Source organism: Notamacropus eugenii, chromosome 1, assembly GCF_028372415.1.
Source record: "Notamacropus eugenii isolate mMacEug1 chromosome 1, mMacEug1.pri_v2, whole genome shotgun sequence".
Classification (NCBI taxonomy): domain Eukaryota; kingdom Metazoa; phylum Chordata; class Mammalia; order Diprotodontia; family Macropodidae; genus Notamacropus; species Notamacropus eugenii.
The window spans coordinates 634,271,872-634,294,357 of NC_092872.1; the positions used below are offsets into that span (position 1 = coordinate 634,271,872).

The 22,486-nt window shown below is 36.2% G+C and overlaps 1 protein-coding gene and 1 pseudogene across 4 annotated transcripts in view; one reads left to right on the forward strand and one right to left on the reverse strand.

Annotated features, from left to right (window-relative positions):
- Positions 1-22,486, forward strand: part of ROCK2 (Rho associated coiled-coil containing protein kinase 2) — a 187,206-nt gene that overhangs the window by 19,636 nt on the left and 145,084 nt on the right. The gene's annotated exons all lie outside the window — the stretch shown is intronic.
- On the reverse strand, positions 9,288-9,939 carry LOC140520904 (ATP synthase F(0) complex subunit C2, mitochondrial pseudogene; annotated as a pseudogene).

Below are 22,486 nucleotides of genomic sequence, written 5' to 3' on the forward strand. Positions count from 1 at the left end.
TTAGTTCTCCCTTCTCCCTTCCCCTCCACAATAGTTTTAATTTTTGACCACTGCCTCCCTTTAGTCTTCCTTCCCTTCTTTCAGTCCCCCTCCCTTTTAATCCACTTTTCCCTTACTACTTCTTCCCTCCCTTTTACGCTCCTCTCCCTTTTCTTTCCCGCTTCCCCTCCTACTGCCTGCAGAGTTAGTTGTATTTCTATACTTAACTGAGTTTGTTGTACCCTCCTTGAATCCAGTCAGATGAGAGTATCTTGTAAACAATGCTCATCTCCCTCCTTCTTTCCCTCTACTGTAATATAATTTTGTGCCTCTTCCTGTGATGGAATTTATATTTTTCCTGCCTCCTTTTCACATTTCCCATTATAATCCCTTCGCACCCATAAGTCACCCTTAAAAAGATAAACAGTTAATACAATTTCAGCATCATTCCTACTTCTCAAATCAAGATAAAGTTATTCAGTTTTTTTTAAAAAATATAAACTATAGATAGTGCTATAGCCTATGGATTCCTGGGCCTTTCCATTTTTGCCCCGAAGCAGAATTTTCTTTCATGTCTTTTCCCCTCCATTGAAGCATGAGCTCTTTGAGAGCAGGATCTATCTTTTTTCTTTTCTTTTTCTTTTTTTTAAGGTGGAATAAATTTTTTTTAATGCCAAGCAACTCTCTTTAGGATTCTGCGTGGCAGAACAGGTACCAGTCTCCATTCCTAGAGAGATTCTTCACAGACAGTACCCCATATCAAAGAAATTATGGATCTAAAAAGAAATCCTAAACAGCATCTTTGTAAACATAAGCATTATGGGTTTCTTTTTCATTTTATTTTTTAAAATCCGGTAAAATATTTAAAAAGCCCCAGAAAATTGACTTGGAGCCAAAAGATCTGAGTTTGAATCCTTACTGGTGAGTCCATTCATTGGATCCCAGTCACTTCACATTTATGAGTTTTTTTTCACATATAAAGGAAGCAGTGTGGTACAATGGAAAAAGTAATTGACTTGGAACCAAAAGTCCGTTGTCTGAATTCCAGATCTAAGGCTTAATGATCATGACCATTGGCAAGGCAAAATCTCTTTGGACTTCAATTTCCTCACCAGTAAAATGAAAGGGTTGTAAACTAGATGACTTCTGATGTCCTTTCTAGTTGTGTAGACCTATGATTCTAGATCCTGTAATTCTGTTTTTGTAGGAAATTGTTTGCCATTGTACTCAAATTGCTGGCTCTGACCCTATCCTGCAATTCGGCAGAACCCTTTAAGCCACAAAGGAAGAAGAACTTTTATTTGCTCCCTTGTTCTCTGTTTGTGCTTAGATCTTATGCTTGGCTACTACAGGAAATCCTATTTGCTTCTTAAAGCCAGAATTCCTTTCAAGGGTGTAACTTTGGGTACTTACTGGACAGCAAAAAAGATTCCAAATCCTCTAGACACATTCAAAATTATAGAGGGAATGCCTTAGGGTGCAGGGAAGTTATCCTGTACTCTGAAAAACTATGGGAGAATGCTCTGATGCTTTCTTTCAACTTTCTGCAGCAGATATATGTCAGACTTAGATTTTATAGTTCTCTAAATAGGGAGATATTTTCTTTACCCTTGAAAAAAATTCAGCTTGCCTGGTTCTAAAGAAAGGAGAATCAGATTCAATATATTGAAATTAAAAACTTCATAAATCATTACTTTTCTTTATAGTTAATGAATCAAGAGAAAAATAAAGACAGTAATGACTTGTATTGTTTAAATAAAATGGTAACTGCTTAGATGATCACAGTCCTGAGGATCATAAGATTTTGAGCAGATATGAATTGAGCAAATATCTAATCCACCTAGACCCTCATTCTGCAGATGAGGAAATGGAAGCTCAAATAAGCTAGGTGACTTTTCCAAAGTCACACAGACCCTAAACAGCAGAGCTGTTTGTGCAGATGACTCTCAAGTCTATATTTCCATCCGTTGTGTCCCATGTTCCTCTTTGCCTTTTGTAATTGTCCCAATTTCTAGTGCCTCCCTCCCTCAATTAGCTTTTGTATATGTGTGCACATGAACTCATGCATCTTGTTCATTTGGCATAATTATAATCTCTTTGATTGGACAAGGTTTAATTGTTGTCTTTTTATTCAGTGTTGGGCACTGTGTATGGAGCACAGATGCTTAATAGTAAATGCTTATTAATTAGATATCTCCATTTTAATGTGCCATTGTTGCCTAAAATTCAACATGTTCTAATTCAGTCCATTATCTTCATCTTCTTGCTTCCCTTCCCCAACTCCCCAGTTTCTTGCTTTCTTCCATCATGTCTCTTTCTTTTGATGGTGCCATAGTTGTCTTCCAGACAGGTAACCTTGGACCTTATCTTTCACTCTTTCCTAACATCCAGTCAGTTGTTAGTCCTGGGAATTATGTTTTTGTAGCTATATCCTCCTTTGTGCTATCACCTCAGCCACCCTAGGGCTATCCTAGACTCCTCACCTGTCTGATCTGATGTGTTATAATAGCCTTTTAACTTGTGTTTCTCCTTTTAGTTCTCGTCTTTCTCCAGCCTATCCATCAAACTGATACTTAGGTTATCTTCCTGTAATGCTACTCTGAGTTCATTACTCCTTTATTAAAAAATCCTCCGTCATACTCCATTGCTAAGGAATAACATTCAGGGCTCTACGTTCAAATGTAACTTGCCCCTCCTACCTTATCTGCTCTTCTTCATGTACTGTGTATATCAGTCACATTGTGCCACTTTTTGCCTCCTGTTCTCTTCCTGATCTTGCCTTTCTGCTTCTGATTAGGTGGTGTTCCATGCCTGAAAAAGGCTCCCTTCATCTCCTGTGTCCATCTGTTAAAAGGCTCCATCTCCTTTCTGGACCCAGCTTACCTTCTGTCTCCTTCTTGAAGCCTTTGTGGGAATCACAGCTTTAGCCTTTGAAGAGACCTCAGAGATCATTTTAGTCCAGTTCCCTCATTTTATAGATGAGAAAACTGAGGATCAGGGAGGTTAAATGACTTGACCAAGATCACAAGGGCCATTTTGTGTTTGAATTTTAATATAGCTCTGACTCTAGAGACAATGCTGCTTTTACCTTATCATAATTCCCTGACCTTGTAGCCAAAAATTACTCTTCTTCAAATTTCTGATGACTTATTGTCTCATCTTTTTCATTGCATTTAATTAATTGTTCTTATATCATAGTTATTTGTGTATATCTTTTCTTTCCCGAGAGGCTGCATTTTATTGTGGAAGTCCTGAGTTCACGTGCCCCTATCCGTAACACTACTGACTTTGACCCTGGGCAAGTAATTTAATCTGTCTGTGTTCCAGGCATCTTGCTTACAACTTTAAGTTGAAGGGCCAGATGGTTGCAGATGTTCATTGGAAGAGGAAATTTCCTTACTCGCACCAAGGCAGTTATAGGTTAAGACAAAAACAAGTTATTTTTATTTTGAAAATTCTATTTAATATCAGAAACTTTGTCATATTTATCTTTAAATCCTACTCAGTAACTAGTATGTTGTTTGTAAATACAAAGAATTTAATAAATATTGGAATTTAATTGGTCACAGAAGCAAAGTTAAGCTAATATAATGAAGAATTAGAAAACCTACCAAGATGTTTTACTTTTAGTTCTAAATAAATGTTTCTAAATGTTTCAAGTGTGTATTTCTGCTCAGTAGGGACCGTATTGAAGCATTTGAAATTCTGCTTTAAATTCTTAATAAAAACTTATCAGTGCTTCACTTTCCATGCATTTCCATAATAGGAAAGAAGAGGGCAAAGGAAAAATGAATTCATAAACAAGCTGCATTTCTAGTAAATGATTAATTATGAAATTTTCGTTTGCAGGAGGTTAGATAATTAATTGTGGTATTAGATTTTGAAGAGAGATTTTTGCAGTTGTCATTAACAGTTTTCATAGTTGTGTTTTAGAGTTCAGGTCAAAATCTACTCCTACTTGATGCATTTCCTGGTCCCTCTCTCCTTAACCCTAAATTACCTCATATTTACTTTGTATATATTTTATGTTTACTAGCATATGGACATGTTGTTTCCTTTGATGGAATGTAAGTTCCTTGAGTGAAGTGACTGTTTCATTTTTGTCTTTGTATTCCCCTGCCTTGAAAGCTTTTTCATTGCTTGTTGATGGTAGCTAAATTTTATCATCCATTGTTAATGGTGGGTAGAATTTCATCCCTTTATCACCTTTCCTATTAGTTAACTCATCCTATATAACTTGCATAATATGTTCTAGAAGTTTATAATTTGACATTTTAAAAATTTTACACAGATTGAATCAACCTACAACAACAATAAAAATCTCCATAACAAAATCTATAACCTCCAACCTATGATTCTTATTTCAGTCAGTGGCTTATAGCAAAAATCTATAACAGCATGGATGGTTCTTTGGAGTTCATTATTTTCTTGCTTATTTAAAATTTTTAACTTAAATGCCAAATAACAGCATGTCCATATACACAGGAGAACACAATTTTATATAAAACTGTGAATCTATCTTATAGCAGTTTTAAAAAAGTACATAATAAAATTCTGGACGTTACTTTCAAAACTGTTCTTGTCTGCGTTTCTTTGAATTTCCTTCCCTCTTTTTCTATTAAAATGTTGTAATGGCCCTCTTTTCTTTTGGCATCATTATTGATAACCTCTCCTCCAAATAAAAATTAAGAGAAAGGGAAATAAACATAGGCAAAACATTCATACAAAACAAATTTGGCCATGTCTGATAATATATCTTTGCATCTTTTGTCCATTCTCTGTTGGGGGAGGTGAATAACAAGCTTTGTCATTAGTTCTTTGGAGACATGGATGATCATTGAATTGATCTGAGTTTTAGGTCTTCAAAATTGTTTTTCTTTAGAGTGGTACTAGAGGCAGTTAGGTGGTGGAGTGGATACAGTGCAGGGCCTGGAGTCTCTGAAATTTCTTTTGTTGTTTCTTATGGCTTAATAATTTTCCATTATATTCTTATACCACAATTTAATTTTATTTAATTTCCTGGTGGTCTAAGAGGCAATCTAAGGCACCCCCTCATATTTTAATCCCTTTTTCAAGATCCAGACATTTGTTTTGCATGTGAGTATTATATGATGGTATGTCTCTCCTCTTAATTCAACCTCTACAGCCCCCTTCTCCCCAACTTGTTTGTTGAATTTGGTTTATTTCTTCATGAAAATGATTGTGTGTGTGGTCACCCTCTTATTTATTTCAGAATGAGTAAAGTTCATCTGATGCCCATTTTCCACCCTTCCATATTTGTATATTATTCTTTAAAACTCAGTTTATGAGAAATAGCAAGTTTACTGGAGTTCATTGCATTAAGATTAAAAACTATATTTACTCAACCAGTAGTAATATGTCAAAATAAGGAAATTGATTTTTAATTTTGCTTCATTAAAAAAAAAAAAGCCTGTTTGGGAATCTAGTAGGTTGGTAAATGTGAATGAATTCTTTTATTACCCCAAGAATCTGGGTCTAGGGTAGCAAACAGTGAACAAAAAGAGAAATGAGTGGATAGCAGTTAGTAAGCATTAAAGTATCTATTATGTGCTAGTTGCTGTGCTTGAGCTCTGGGCACCGTGTTGGAAAGAAGAAATTTCATTAAAATAGTTTTTAAGTGTTTTCTAAGAATGACAAGGGATATCATGGAAGTTAAAGTTACAGAAAACTGAAAAGATACTTTTATTACTTTTTTTAGGACAATTGTTGGAAGTTAAACATAGTTAAGACAACATATGAAGACTGACCCCCAGAGATATATGCAGTTTTTAAAAACCTTCTCAGTGTCCTTTTGATACTTAAAGACTTAATTGAGCTTAATTAACTATGGTTAGTGATTGATAATTCTTTTAATTTTTGAATTGGTTTGTTGAACTTCTAAATGTTACTAAATATTCCTTTTTTTCCTTGGAAGTAGTCACTGATGTTACTTTTTACTTCAAATACAATATTTACTTCAAGTAACAATGTTACTTCAGATACAGTGTTTGGACCATGAAAACAATACCTAACATTTTTTTTAGTGATATACGCAGTTTGGGTGCTGGGAAAATGTTGCTTCTTAAGTCCTAGAAAGAATCCTTCCCAGTTTTTTCCCCTCAGTAATTTTATGGTACAAACAAAGCCCTCAAATCATCTCTTTATTAATTTACAAAAATGTTAGAAGGTTGAATGTAAATTTGTAAAATTTATTTTGTCATTTGCTTTTTGACATTTCCTATCTGCAAAGAGCATTTAGCAATAATGAAATAATAAATTCAGGAACTATGGTGAGCAAACTTGAGGGCAGATAAAATGTATTGTACCATATTTTTATGGAGTTTTTAATGCATTTGACGGCATTGCTTTGCACTGGCTGTCTGTCTTTTCTGGACTATGCTTCCTTCTTACCATCTCTTAGAAGTTCAAGCTATGAGGTCTTTCTTGATTCTCCAGGTACTAGTGCTCTCACCCAAATTACTTTGTATTTTCTGTGTAGGTATTATGGCCTACTTTTAGATGCAAGTTCCTGGTAATATGGAACCATTGAGTAGGTTAGGAAATAACAATAAAACTTTTTTTAAAAGATAGAATTGGGGGGCAGAGCCAAGATGATAGAGTAAAAGCAGGGACTTCCCTGACCTCTCCCCCAAAGCCCTCCAAATACCTATAAAAAATGACTGTAAACAAATTCTAGAGCTACAGAAAAGACAAAACAACAGAGTGAAACAAAATCCCCAGCCCAAGAAAACCCGAAAAGTCAAGAGGAAGGGTCTTTTGCATTGGGCAAGAAGTAGAGTGCAATCCAGAGTGGGTTACACTGGCACAGAATAGCTGGAGCAGGTCTCAGGGAACTGAATCTTTGGCAACTGTGGCAGTTAAGACAAAAAGGTCAGTGAGAAAACTCTGTGGGACCTGGGTGAAAAAGGAGTGCTTTGGTCCAGCCCCAGGGCGTTGGGGATGGTGGTAGAGACTGCAGCAGCAGCAGCTCCTCCTGGAGCCCTGGGCCCACAGATGGTGGGAGATTGAGGGGCTCATTAAAATCCCTGAAGATTGGGACAGTACACCCACCCCCAGCCCTACTGGTAGCAGAGTTCTACCTTGACAAAAAACTAGAAAGTCAAGTATTTGGCTGGGAAGATGAGTAAACATCGCAAAAGAACTCAGACCATAGAATCTTACTTTGGTGACAAAGAAGCTCAGGGCATACAACCAGAGGAGGACAGTGTAGTCAAAGCTCCTACATCAAAATCCTCTAAGAGGAATATGAATTGGTCACAGATCATGGAGGAGCTCAAAAAGAATTTTGAAAATTAAATAAGAAGTAGAAGAAAAATTGGGAAGAGAAATGAGAGTGATGCAAGAAAATCATGAAAAGAGAGTCAACAGCTTGCTAAAGGACACCCAAAAAAGTAGTGAAGAAAATAACCCTTAAAAAATAAACTAACCCAAATAGCAAGAGAAGTCCAAAAAGCCTATGAGGAGAAGAATGCCTTAAAAAGCAGAATTGGCCAAATGGAAAAGGAGGTCCAAAAGCTCACTGAAGAAAATAATTCCTTCACAGTTAGAGTAGAGCAAATGGAAGCTGATGACTTTCTGAGAATTCAAGAAATTATAAAACAGAAACAAGAATGAAAAGAATGAAAAAATAGAAGACTGTGAAATACCTCATTGGAAAACCCCCTAACCTGGTGGTAAATTGATCCAGGAGAGATAATTTAAAAATTATTGGCCTACTTGAAAGTCATGATCAAAAAAAGAGTCTAGGCATCATCTTTTAAGAAATTATCAAGGAAAACTGCCCTGATATTCTAGAACTAGAGGGTAAAATAGAAATGGAAAGAATCCACCATTCCCCTCTCAAAAGAGATCCTAAAATGAAAACTCATAGGAGTATTGTAGCCGAATTCCAGAGTTCCCAGGTCAAGGAGAAAATATTGCAAGTGGACAGAAAGAAACAATCCAAGTATTGTGGAAATACAATCGGGATAACACAAGATTTAGCAGCTTCTACGTTAAGGGATTGAAGGGATTGGAATATGATATTCCAGAGGTCAGAGGAGCTAGGATTAAAACCAAGAATCACCTACCCAGCAAGACTTGAGTATAATCCGTCAGAAGAAACAATGGACATTCAATGAAATAGGGGACTTTCAAGCTTTCTTGATGAAAAAACCAGAGCTGAATAGAAAATTTGACTTTCAAATACAAGAATTAAGAGAAGCATGAAAAGGTGAACAAGAAAGAGAAATCATAAGAGACTTATTAAAGTTGAACTGTTTGCATTCCTACTTGGAAAGATGATATTTGTAACTCATGAGACCTTTCTCATTATTAGGGTAGTTGGAGGAAATAGATGGATAGATCTATAGATAGATAGATAGATGATACAGGGTGAGTTGAATATGAAGGGATAATAACTAAAAAATAAAATTAAGGGATGAGAGAGGAATATATTGAGAGGAAAAAGGAAGAAATAGAATGGGGTAAATTATCTCACTTAAGAGAGGCAAGAAAAAGGTTTCACAATAGAGGGGAAGAGGAGAGTTGTGAGAACGAATGAGTGAACCTTATTCTCATTGGATTTGGCTTAAGGAGAGAATAACCTACATACTCAATTGGGTATCTTACCCCACAGGAAAGTAGGGGGGAAAGGGAAAAGAGTAGGGGGTGATAGAAGGGAGGGCAGATTGGGGGAGGGAATAGTCAGAAGCAAACACTTTAGAAAAGGGACAGGGCCAAAGGAGAAAAAAGAATAATTGGGGAGTGGGACAGGATGGAGGGAAATATAGTTAGTTTTTCACAACATGGCTACTATGGAGGTGTTTTCATAACACACGTATAGCCTGTATTGAATTGCTTGCCTTCTCCATATGGGTGGGTAGGGAGGGAAGAAGGTAGAGAATTTGGAACTCAAAGTTTTAAACACAAATGTTAAAAAATTGTTTTTACATGCAACTGGGAAATAAGATATATAGGCAGTAGGGTATAGAAATCAATCTTGTCCAAGAAAGTAAAGGGGAAGAGCATAAGAGGAGGTGATGATAAAAGGGAGGGCATACTTGGGGAAAGGGTAATCAGAATGCATACCATTTGGGGTGGGAGGGAAGGGAAAGATGGGAAGAAAATTTGGAACTCAAAATCTTATGGAAATGAATGCTGAAAATGAAAAATAAATAACTTGAAATCTTAAAATAAATAATAGAATGCAAGTTCTTAGAAAAGAGAAAGTTTTGTTTCTGTATCCCCAGACCCTGGCATAAGGAAGGTGCTTACTTAATGCTTTTTTTTTTTTTTTTTTTAGCAGCTTATTAATACAGTATTTATTTGTCTTCCCTCTGTCAAACCCTGAGCCTGTGGCTTTCCCCAGGACCACCTGGTAAGATGGAGGGGGAGGTATTCACAGGCTGCAAGAGACATGAAAGGACCAGGACGAGGAGGAACATTCAGAAACGCTGGGGGATAGAAATGGCTCCATCACATGGCGAAAAGGATGAGGAAGGCCACCATCAGGCAAAAGAGCCCCATGGCCTCAGACAAGGCAAAGCCCAGGATGGTGTAGGAAAAGAGCTGCTGCTTCAAGGAGGGGTTCCTGGCATAACCAATGATGAGACTTCCAAATACCGTCCCAATACCAGCTCCAGAGCCAGCCACCCCCACAGTGGCAGCCCCAGCTCCAATAAACTTGGCTGCTGTGTCAACGTCCCTTGAGACGGCGCTAGTTTGGAATCCACATCTGGGGACAAGTGAGGTCAAAGGACCTGATGCTGCCAAAATGCTGAGGTTCTCATCTGTCCGAACCTCTGGCCGTTTTAGTACCACTGCAGATAAAGGTCTACTCAGTAGCTGAGAGCTGCTCCTCACAAGGGCAGGGGCAGAGATGAGCTTGGTGCAGGCATACATTCTCAAGGGGTGAGGGGCAAAGCTGAAGAGCTGCCGGCAGAGCAGAGGAGACAGAGAGGGGGCTACTTAATGCTTTTTGATGAATGTTTAGGCATACCAAACTAATTTCATTTTATTAGAAAAATTTATAGGTTTTTTTTTTGGTGTATACTGGCGTGGAACTTCTGAAGATTGCTATAATTAATTATTATTTTAAGCATGAAAAAATAAAACTGTTTTGTGGTACTTTATGCTATTCCAAAAGCCATGTCACAAGATTATTTAAAATCTAAGGCATATAACTAATGAATAGGAATAAAAATAAACATTATATAGCTTTTAAGGGTTGTATAAACATCTTTTGTATTGATACAAATCTCTTCTACCAAGATCATTTTTTTGATCCCTTGTTCTTGTGGTAGGTGGCTTTAGGTTCTTAAAAGCTTTGTCAGTAAAGTTGTTCTACCAAGCTGGAAAGGCTTTGAGTAAAGCCCTGATATTGAACTGTTAGTCATTTTGCAACCATAGGTGACTATTTATATCTAACATTGTGCAGTTTTGTGTGTATTTTTTTTCTGTACCACACCTTCAAGACAATTAAGTAAGGTTTATGTACATTTATAGCCTCACACATGCCATTCCATTCTTGTTTAGGTAGGAGTTCTCTTTGGCTCCAATTTAATTGTCTTAACATTATTTGAACATTTACTCTGTGAAAGGTATGGTTCTAGATATTTTGAGTATTACAAAGGTTCATTAGACCCACACTCAAGTCAGTAAGATTTGTGGAGCCAAGAATGTGACATATATACACCAAAAAAAAAAATACAGAGAGTTTAAGTGGTAAGATACAAGATGTTATGAGAATTCAAAGGAGTGATCAGTAGAAGGTATCAGTGGAAATGAGGGAGAGGACATTTGAGAAGGGACATGGAGGAAGGTAACATTTCAGCAGGTGGAGATGGGGAAAAGCATTACAGGCACAGGGAATGCCTAAGCAAAGTATGGAGGAAACTGAGTAGTGTGTTCAGAAAACTATTTCATTTTGGTTAGCAGTTAGTATATAATCAAAGGAGTGTAATATAAGAAAGCTGGTAAGTGAGATTGTTGATGAAATGCCAACCTAAAGAATGTAGATTGATTCAGCAGACCATGGGAATCCACTGAGAATTTTAAAGTGAAAGGGTAATGTGCTCAGACTTTTGAATTAGGGAGATTGCCTCTATGAGACTTTAGCCTTTAAACAATCATATACCTTGTATACAGGACCTGCAAAAATAGTTTTGGGACTCAGCTTCCTCCTTTATAAAATGGGTATAACACACCGTCTCAGAGAGTTTTTGTGTGCACCACCTAAGGTTATGTATGAAAGAATGAAGTACTACATAAATGTAAGGCGTAGTATATTCTTCAGTAACTACAACTTGGTGACTGGATTGCTGTGCTCGGTTCAAATCTAAAGTCAGTTTTGAGGTTTATGATTTTGTCATCAGTATATTTTCTTCTGTCATGTATCAGTCTTTTTTGGTGACTTCTGTAATGACTTTCTTGTACCAAAGTTGTTGCTATTTATCATTTACTTGAAAGAAAGTTTGTTACCCTTATTTTGGCGTAACAGTATTTCTCTACAGTTACTCAAAGAAACCTACTTACAAAGTACATTTCCAGAAAAATGAATTATTGCTTATGAACAGAGAGTAAGGATGCATCCTTTAACTTTGACAATATCATATCTACTGTATATTATCTTAATTTCATTGAGAGAGAGAAAATTTGACTCTGTTACATTCAGTTTGCCATTTCATATAAATATTCCCATGTTTCACTGAATTAGTGTTATTAGTTTCTTATCACATAGTAATAATCCATTACATTCACATACCGTAACTTTTTTAGGTAGTCCCTAGTTATTAGGCATGCTTTTTGTTATCACACAAAGTAAATATTTTAATATGAATTGGTCTTTTCTTTACATCAATAATCCCAGTAGTGAAATGAGTCAGAGTTTAAACAATACATTGAATAATTCCTAACTGTTTTCAAGAATGATTGAACTAATTTGTGACTCCTTCAAGAGTTAGTGGTCTTGTCTTTCTCTAGTGTTCCTCATTTAGCATCTTTGCGAGCTTTACTTAATACTCGTATGTCAGGGGTCTGTGATTTAATGAATGAGTTCTTCCTCAACAGATAGATATCATAGCCCCTCTATCACTCTGTAGGTGCCAGGCAGTCTTAAGTGCTAGAAAAAAAGCAAAATCAGTCTCTAGAACTTAGAATCTAATTGGGAGAGATAATGTGTATATAAAGATGAATACAAAACAGATAGAAGTTTTGGTGGGAGGGTAGCTGTAGGGATCAGGAAAAGCCTCATGTAGAAAGTGGGATCTGAACTGGACCATGAAGGAAAATGGGAATTCTCGGAGACAGAGGTAAAAAAGGAAAGTGTTCTAGGTAGTGGCTGCACAGAGATAGAGAAACAAGGAACAAGGACATCAGTTTGTTTGGATTGCACGGTGTGTGTAGTGGAGTAGTCTATAAAAGGGTTGAAAAGGTAATTTATGGCAAAGTTTTCAAGGGCTAAAATTGAATAGGTGTGTGGCATGGTTCACATGGTCATAAGTGCACTTTAGTATTTTGACAACTGTGTGAAGGATGGAGTGGAGAAAGGAAGAGATTTGAGGCACAGAGACCAATGAGGAAGTTGTTGTAATGGTCAAGATAAAGATGTTGAGAACTTTAGGGTTGTGACTGTGTGAATGGAGAGAAAAGAGCTTAGGTAGGAGTAGTGATGTGGTGTAGAAATAGCAAGATTTGGCAGTCCAATGGATATATGAGGACTGAGGAGTTAAGAATGACACTGAAAGTACATATCTGACTGACTAATTAATAATTAACCGATAATGCTTAGGAAAATTTCAGTTATGGAGGCTCATGATGTATATAACATTAGGAGTACACTTCCTCTGCTCCCCAAGGTCCTCTTGAATCATGAGGGAAGGTTCTCTGTGAATCCCATCTGCCACTCTCTGTAGATCTGATCTGCCAATGTGAATTTGGGAGAAGGAGCTCAGAACGTGTGTTTGCTGCCTTGGGGACTTGTTTGGGACATATATTGGGCCCTTCACATTTGTTGGGAACCATAGGAAAGATTCTCCATCTGATACTTTTATTAGTTATCACAATGTTTGGGTTTCACTTAAAATTGGGTATTTTTCTCTCTGTTTTAGATGTTAACTGAAAAGCAGTCAGTTTTCTGATGTGTTTCCTTAAAAGTCAGGGTTTTTTTGGGGAGGAGTAACTTCTGTTGGTTTGCTTATTTGCTTACATACACACATAGTGAATTACTGTACCTAATATGAGTATTATAACTAGTAAAAGAAGTATGGATGTATGGATTTTGTATTTTTAAAATACTAGTGCCTAGAAGTTTGCCCAGAGGAGGATAATGACTCATAAATGTTCACTTTTTTCTTTTTTCGTTGTCTTATTTGTGAAATGGATCTAGTCTGAGGTCCTTATAGACTGTAGATCCATAGGATAAGGTTTTCCTTAAATCAATCCTAAGTACTTAATCCTCTTGGCAGCATCCTAAGTCTGTCTTGGTTTTTCTGAGTATTAGTTCTTCAGTAAGGGGTTTGTTAGAAACTCCATTTGGATTATCCTTGGAATGTCAGAGGCCATTTTTGGTAGGAGAGAGCAAAAGTCATTTCTATTTTATTATTTTTATTATAATAGTTATATTGTCTAGTGCTTTAGGTTTGCTTTTTATGCTAGACATTTGGAGGTTTTGTGTTTGATGTTCTTGGAAACATAATTTTAAAGATAATAATACTATAATGCGAAGCCTAGGAGATAACTTTCTAGCGTTCAGTGTCCCTCTCTCATATCTCCCTGTTATCTCTTCAGTTTTGAAACTGGAGCAGGTCTTTTCCTAAATAAGATGCAAGCTGGTGGTTGAGTTGATAGAGTCCTGGGCTTGGAATTAGGAGAGCCTCATTTCAGATCCTCCTTCAGATACATACTTAGCTGTATGACCCTGGGCAAGTCACTTAACTTCTCTTAGCTTTAGTTTTGTCCTCTGAAGAAAGCAAAGTAGCTATTTATTTCTTTTGAGAAATGTTTGCTCTTTGGCTCCTAGGATCAAATAATTATTTTGACTTGAAAGTAAGGACCCTTTTACTTCCCTATACACTGGTGGAGGATAGAAATGGAAATTGTTTTGATTTCAACAAAGGACTTAGGCAAAGAGGTGACTAACAACTTTGGTTAGCTCAGGAGAGATTAATAGGATGAAACAAGGGAAAATAATGATGGGAAATTTCCTACTAAGATAATATGCATGTAAATGTCTATAACTGACCAGATCCATTAGAGATGAGACCAGTACAGCTAGGAAAAGAAGAACAGTCATTGAAATATGGGAAAGGCAGATAGTTTGCATTCAGTACCAAACAGTTGTGTATTTACCTGGCAGTTTCCAGGGTATGAGCTCAGTTTTACAGATAAGAAAACCCAGGTTCAGAGAGGTTGAGTGACTTGCCTGTGGTCACACAGCTAATAGGGGCTAGAGGCAGAATTTGAACTCAGGCCTGACTCTATCCACTGTGCCCTTTCATAAGAAAGAGTTGTCACATATGATTGATTTTTGGGTATAGACAGTAAATATATAGAATGTATAGACAGTAAGTACTGTGCATTGATAGATGAGAACACTGCATCATTTGGAAAAGCTTCATGGAAGAAGAGGGACTTGATAATACCTTAAGTCTAGGCAGAAGGTGTTCTAGGTAGAAATAATATGAGCAAAGAAAAGGAGATGAGAAAGTATAAGGAGGGAAATGATGAATTAGATGATTTTGGCTGAAGTGGAGAACTTATGTAAAGGACTAGTGGGGCTATAAGGGAGGAAAGGAGGGTAAGACAAAATTTTGGAGGACTTTGAATGTCAGACTGAGGAATTCAAAGTTTGGGCAATGGGGAGGGGTGAAAAATTTTTGAGGAACAATCTGGATCACAAGATCACAAAGGTGGTAGACCAGACATTTTTTGCTGATTCTTGCGACTTCTCTAAAATAGGAATTTTGTGCAAGAGAGAAACTATTTTTGGCTGTTTCCTCAGTCTAGAACACCAAGAAGCCAAACAAGGTAAAAACCTGAAGAACTAGCCACAGAGAAAGTTAATATTTCCTAACTCCTAAAGCATTCACTCAACATTCCCTCCCCAATCCTATGCCCCATCTTCTCTTTCAGTGCCTCAAAAATTAAAAAAGTAGAAATTTGCTATGACAACGGGAAGGCAATACTTTGTGCTGCAACAGAGCTGTCAGAGAACTGAGAAACAGAAGGAACTGAGGTAGGACAATTTTGTGTGACTGTGGTATTCCACTAAGACTGAGGGAAGAGCGTAATATCCAGTTGGAGCCAGTTCTGTCTCCCAAAAAGTCACTTGAAGCAGAGACCAAGGCTAGTAAACATTTAATTGCCCTGTGTGGGAGGAGGCTGAGAGGACTTTGAGGTGTGTGTGCACACATGCGTGTGTACATGTGTGTGCCCGTGCACATGAGAGGGAGAGAGCATGAGCAGTCTTTACCCTCCCTGTTCTAGGGCCACCCCTTCTTCTGCCCAACTTTGTAGCTTTCACTGTGGGAACCCTTTCCTAACCCCTCTTAATTTTAGCACCTTGAAGGAGTCAGAAAGTAAACAGTAGGGTAACATGAAAAAAAGAATGAAATTATTGCAGATTTCAGGAGGAAGAAAACTCAAAGACCTTGAGCATAAACAAATAAACCAACAAGGAAGATATTAATAAGGGAAATATGGCCTCCAGATCAGCTGTCGTCCAGATATATGTGAATAAATATTGCAAGATCAAGGAAAATAAGGACAAATAAATAAGGACAGCTACAACACCTGATTGGCAGAGGATCCTGTGAATTCTCAAGGGAATATGGAACCACAGCAAGATGTTCCCAAATGGTTTAAAAGAGAAATGAGAATTGTGAAAGCAGAATATATGGTCTACATAGCAGAAGCAATGAGCAAAATAGAAAAACTTGAATTCAAAGTGAGAAGTCTCATCAAAGAAACAAAAGAAAATAACTGGGAATATAGATACATGGAAGTGGAGGGCAATCTGGAAGGAGAGAATCAGAAAGCAAAAGAATCAGTGAAAAAAAAAATGAGCTCCTTACTCAAAGACAGTTGACATAGAAACAACTTAAGGATTATAAATCTCCCAAAAGAACACCACAAGTCAAAAAGCCTGAGCATCACGTTGTAAGAAAAGTGACCAGAAGAACACAGAAAATAAAGTGTCACTTGAAAGAATCCACAAATTATCTTGAGAAAAATGAAAACTTATGTTGCAAATTTCAGTAGTCATACTGATTAAATTGAACAGTTCCACTGACAACAAATTCTACCAATGACTAGGAGAAAACCTTTCAAGTAAGGCAAGGAAATTCCTTTCCTTTACACAATTTCTTTCCTTAAAGAACACAAGATTATTCTGCATCCACCAGGAACTTTAGACAAGAATGGAATATAATGTATTTGGAAGAGCATAAGATTTCAGGATGCAACCTCAGGTGACCTGTTCTGTGAATCTGAGCCGAACCATTAATGCAAAAAAAAAAAAAATGTACATTAAGTTAAAAAAGAAAGATATTCAAAATAGATATAGAAAGAAAACCAGACCTGAAATAATTCTTATCAAACAACAAGTACGAGAAGGGTAAACATATAGCAAATAAGGACAATAACAGAATAACAGAAAAACAAAAGATTTTTCTCTAAATTCGTACAAGGAGACAAGGGTAAAAATAGAAGTCAAATCAAAGAGTTGGTGGAGAAACAGGCCTGAAACATCATGAACTAGACTTCATAATGTCCTTCCTATAAGCAGATCTCCCTCTCTCTCTCTCTCTCTCTCTCTCTCTCTCTCACTGTGTGTGTTTTGATGGGACTGAATTGAGAATGAGAGGGCGTATAAAAAGGAGGATGGGAGGTAAATATTAAAGGGGAATATATGATAGACTGATCAAGCCAAAGGTTAGCAATGAAGGGAAAATAAATTTTTGTAGTCTCTCAGGAAGAAGACAGCTTAAAGGAGAATGGGTGAATAGGTAAAGGGAAAGATTGAAATAAGGGGAAAGAAATGGGGAAATCTCATCAATGATGAATGCTGACATAGAAGAAAAATATTTTATAAATGGAGATCAGAACCTTACAGTGAGTATGTAATCTGTAAGAATTTGTTGCTTATAAAGAACAGTCACCTTACCTCAGAAGGAGGACCAGAGCTTCTGGGGGTACCTAGAATAGTTAGTGAAAGGGTGTGGACGTAGAGAGATTTCATGGCAAATGAGGAACAAAATGAAGAGGGCAAAGGTCAAAATAAACTGAAAAATCAGGAACATAGGAAAATTCCTAACATAGGGCAACATCTGTTCTATCACCTGTAGGAATGGGTATTTTTAAGACAGGAATAACAGAAAAAAGAGATGGGGGAAATTTACAAGGCAGTAATATAGAAACTGTTTAAGAAATACATATGAACACAGAGACTAAAGAAGAACTAAATAAATATAAGAACTATGAATAAAAAAATAAAAACCTAGAACAGATGGAAAATGAATCAGAAGAATATGGAAGAAATCATTTTTTAGAAAATTAAATTAATAAACCCAACACACAAAAGAAGTTAAACAAGGAGGAAAGGAAGATGAATTTTACTCTACTTAACTGTGGGGGAGGATAGGAGTAAATAAATAGAAATGAATGACTTTAGTAAAATCCCAAAACTAAAGAAAGGGATAACAAATAGTAGGAAGACAGCCAATGAGAATGGGACTACCTTAAATTAAATTAAGTTGAAATAACTACCAAAACATAATATGTTTACAAAGGAAGAAAGTAAAAGTCTTGATTTTGGGGAAAAGCCCCCAGTATTAGAGACAAATGTAGGTAAATATAAGTCTAACTCATAACTTTAAATATGAATGGATTAAAGAATCCAATAAAATTAAATGGCTGACAGATTGGCTATGAAAGCACAAAAACCCACACCCTGCTGCTTAAAAGATACATTTTTTAAAAAGACATAGACAAAACAAAAATGAGGGGCTGGAAAAAGTTTACTTAATTACATAGTGCTCCTTAAAGAAATAAGGAATAGCTTAAATAGCTAGAGGGAATATTACTGTATTGTAAGAAATCAGGATAATAACAAAAACAGAAGCATGGAAAAATCTACATGAACTGATGCAGAGTGAAGTAAGAAGAGCCAACAAAACCCCCATGTACATGATGACTATAAATGGAAAGAGCAAACTCTGCCCCTCAATCAAAAATGAATGTTTCAAAATTAATAACAAGCAAGACTTGAACAAAGGGATATTAAAGGACATTACCATCCCATCATTTGCAGAGGTGGAAGGTCTATACTTGTACATGACACATTTTCTTTTTTTTAAAAAAGTTTTAGTTGAAATGATTTGTTTCTTATATCACCACAGTTATCCCAAGTAACACTTCCCCTCATAGAAAGTAATCCCTTATGCTAAATAGTATTTTTTAGAGAGTGAAAAAATTAACATAACTGATCAACAAATTGAAAAAGGTCCAAAATATGTGCAGTATATAACATCTGTGAATTTCTGACCTCCACCAAGGAATACGTTGGATATGTGTCTTCATTTTGTTGCATTTACTTTTGATTTTTTGGTGTGTTCTTTCCATTTACATTGCGTTAATTACTGTGGAATTTATTTTCTTGTGTTTTTTCTCTGCATCAGTTCATGTCGATCTTTCTATTCATCACATACATCATTTCTTTCTTTTTTTTCCTTTTTCCATTTGGCCTATTCTATTTTTTTCAATTTTATTTGTTTTCAGTGTTCTCCAATCACTTCCATATAACTTAGATGTTTTTCCCTTCCCTCCCCCCTCCTTCCCTGAGATGGCATACAATTTTATATAGATTCTACCCATACATTCCTATTAAATACATTTTCACCTTAGTCATGTTGCATAGAAGGAGTAAAATGAATGGGAGACATCATAAAACAAACCAAATTGTAATACAAAAGAAAATGATGTGTTACATTCTACAATCGAATTCCATAGTTCTGTCTGTGGATATGGAAGGCATTTGCCTTGAGATCATTGGAAATTTTTTAAGTCCTTGCATTGCAATGAAGTTCTAAGTCTACCAGAAAAAAAAAATCCGCTCACACTGTGGTTATTGCTGTGTACAAAGTTCTCCTGGTTCTATTCCTTTCACTCAGCATCAGATCATATAAGTCTTTCTCTGAAGTCTTCCTGTTCATCATTTCTTATAGCACAATAGTATTCCATTACGTTCATCTGCCACAATTTATTCAGCTATTCCTCAATTGATGGGCATCCCCTTGATTTCCAGGTTTTGGCCACCACAAAGAGTGCTGCTATAAATATTTTTATACATGTGGGACCCTTTCCCATTTCTATAATCTCTTGGGAATACAGTCCTAGAAGCAGTATTGCTGGGTCAAAGGGTATGCACATTTTTGTAACCCTTTGGGCATAGTTCCAAATTACTCTTCAGAATGGTTGGATCAGCTGACAGCTCCACTAACTATGCCTTAGTGTTCCAACTCTGCCAAATCTTCTCAAAACATTTATCATTATCCTGTTTTATCATGTTAACCAATCTGATAGGTGTGATGTGGTATCTCAAGAGTTGTTTTGATTTGCATCTCTCTAATTAATAGTGATTTAGAGCATTTTTTCATGTGACTATAGATAGCTTTAATTTCTTCCTCTGAAAACTTCCTGTTCATATCCTTTGACCATTATCAGTTGGGGAATGACTTGTATTTTTGACTCAGTTCTCTATATATTTTAGAAATGAGGCCTTTATCATAGACGCTAGTTGCAATAATTCTTTCCCAGTTTTCTGCTTCTCTTCTAATCTTGGTTGCATTGGGTTTGTTTGTATAAAACTTTTCAATTTGACGCACGTACATCATTTCTTAAAGCAGAGTAATATTCCTTTACATTCATGTACCATAATTTGTTTAGCCATTCCCTACTTGATGAACATCTACTTTATTTTCAGTTTTTAGTTGTCACGAAAATTGTTACTATTAATATTTGGAGTATATGGAAATTTTCTTCTTATCAGTGGCTTCCTTAGGCTATAAACTTTGTAATGGAGTCTCAGGTTCAAAGGGTATGGATGTTTTAATTACTTGATTTGCATAATTTCCAAAATGGTTGTGCCATCTTGCAACTCTACCAACAATGTATTAGTGCATTGTACGTATTTTCATAATTTTTCAATGTATTGATCAGCCATCTTGATTTTTTATTTTTCTTTTTTTGACTTTAAAAATATTGTTTATTATATGGGATGACTCTCATCACTTATGTGAGGGGAGGGAAAGGGAAACTCATGGTAATTATAGTGATATAAAAAAAGATCGATAAAAGTAAAAAAAAATAAAAATGTTTGGACATGGAAATGATCTTGTGATCATGTATAGGATGTAGTAGAAGCTGTAGAGGAAGGGAAAGACTGAAATAAGGAAGGACTACAGAGAGATCTATTGTTGTTCTGCTTGTCAAGACAGAATTTCCCTCTTGTTGAGAAGGCTTGTTTCTGCAAAGGTGGTAGCAGTGGGGAGGGATAGATACAGAGATATGCCTAATGAAAAACCAATTGAATTTGGTGACTATCTCTGGAGGTTAGGAAGAGGAAAGAACTAAGGATGATTTTGAGGTTTCTGTGACCTATAAGAAAACTTCCCCTGATAGTTTACATGAAAGATAGTATATTAAAATCAACCTTTTGTGATAATTTTGAGCAAGATAAAGTTTAAAATCTGAGTTCCTTGTACAAATTTTGTAAAGGTTCTTTCTCTCCATTTTGTTGTTTTACCATTTTCCTGGGCATGAGGAGTAGTCTTCTCCATTCACTGTATTCTGGGGCCTTCATAGGCAAAATTTTGGCTTATTGGTGAGATAGAATGCACCTTTTTATTGGAAGTTAATTGGATTTGTTTATACATTGAAATTTAAGGCCTTTTCAGATAATTTGTTACACATCTGAAGCCAAGGCTTCTTTGATGATGGAGCCTTTTACATTGATGAGGTTTTTGCCCCTTTTCAAGAGACAAAATGTATTTTAAAAATAGAAATTCACATTTCCCTAGAGCAGAGTTTTCTGTAAAATTTTGAATGGGAAGAACACATTTTTTTAAGTCTGAGAAGTATGGTCTCATTTGACTTATGGCAGTTTAATTGTTTAGTAGTCAGGCCATTTGGGAAGAGATGCTTTTTGATAGCAAGTGTAAATGCTTTTAATTTTTGGCATTGGATCATTATTTAGAAACCCAAATGAAACGTGTAGTAAGTGTTGAAAATTGGGATTAAAAAAAAGCTGCTTTAAGATTAAGGCCTATGCTTTTGGTGATTTTTAAAAACTTAAACCTGTTGGTGAGTGGATATAGACTTGTACACATTTATTCTAGTTCAGCAGAAAGCCATTGCTTTTTGTAGAGTTAGGTAACTGAATTCAAATCCTTGTGTTCCCTCACTTACTACAGTAGTAGATAGTAGGTAGTAGCCTTGAAAAATCATCTCTTAATTTTTCTGGACCTCCATTTTCTCAGCTGTAAGGTGAGGAATTGGATTAGAATGACCTATAGGATCCTTTTCAGCTCTAAATCAGTAATCCTGTGATTTTAGCTACAGGAAATGAAACGTGAACAAAATAGATGCTAACTATAGGAATATGGAATTTTTGAAGGAACTTTAAAGATAATCTATTCCAAACTCTTTTATTTTACAGATCAGGAAACTTAACCAGATTTGGGAAGTGATTTTCTTGGTCACATAGGCAGTAAGTGGAAACTCTAGCACTTGTTGAGGTAGTAATTTCTGGGTGAGCAAGTATTGCTCCCTAATACGATGAGATCCGAAATTGAACTGAAAGCAGAATCTGAGGAGTACTACTCTTCTGGGGCTTTGGGGTCCTGCCTGGAAGGCTTCCATCAGCTTGTTATGAGAGATGTAGTTGAGGTGGAAGCTGTGGTGTATCTAACCTGAAAGGCATATGACACTTTATGTCTTTTATAAAGGTAGAAATCAGAAAGAAAAAGCAAGTAATTTGTATGACCACTAGTTCTTCAAATTATTAGCTTTATTTTTGTTTTAATGAGGAATAGCATTAAAATAACATTTTGATTAGCACTCTTAAATTAGTGGGTCATGGTAGTCAGTATTTTGGAATGTTAGAAAAGTATCAGAATGATGAGGAAAGTAGTCAGTAGAATGTTGCTATAGGACCTGTAGAGTTATCCTTTTCTTATTCCTTGTCCTCCCCACCTTCCCTTTAAATCCTTAGAGGAAGGGCATTCACAACATCTTGAACTCCAGCTTTCTACTTAGGTAGTGGCTCTGTGCTCAAGGAACTATGACCATACACCTCTTTTGCATTTGCTCTGTGGATAGTAGCACCATGTTGGACTATTGTTTTGGATTTCGGTGCATTAAGAAGCAAATAAGCTTTGCATGTGGTTTTCCCAAACAATTCCTTTTGCATATTACAAAATTGTAGAGCTAGAGATTTCTCTTGAACATA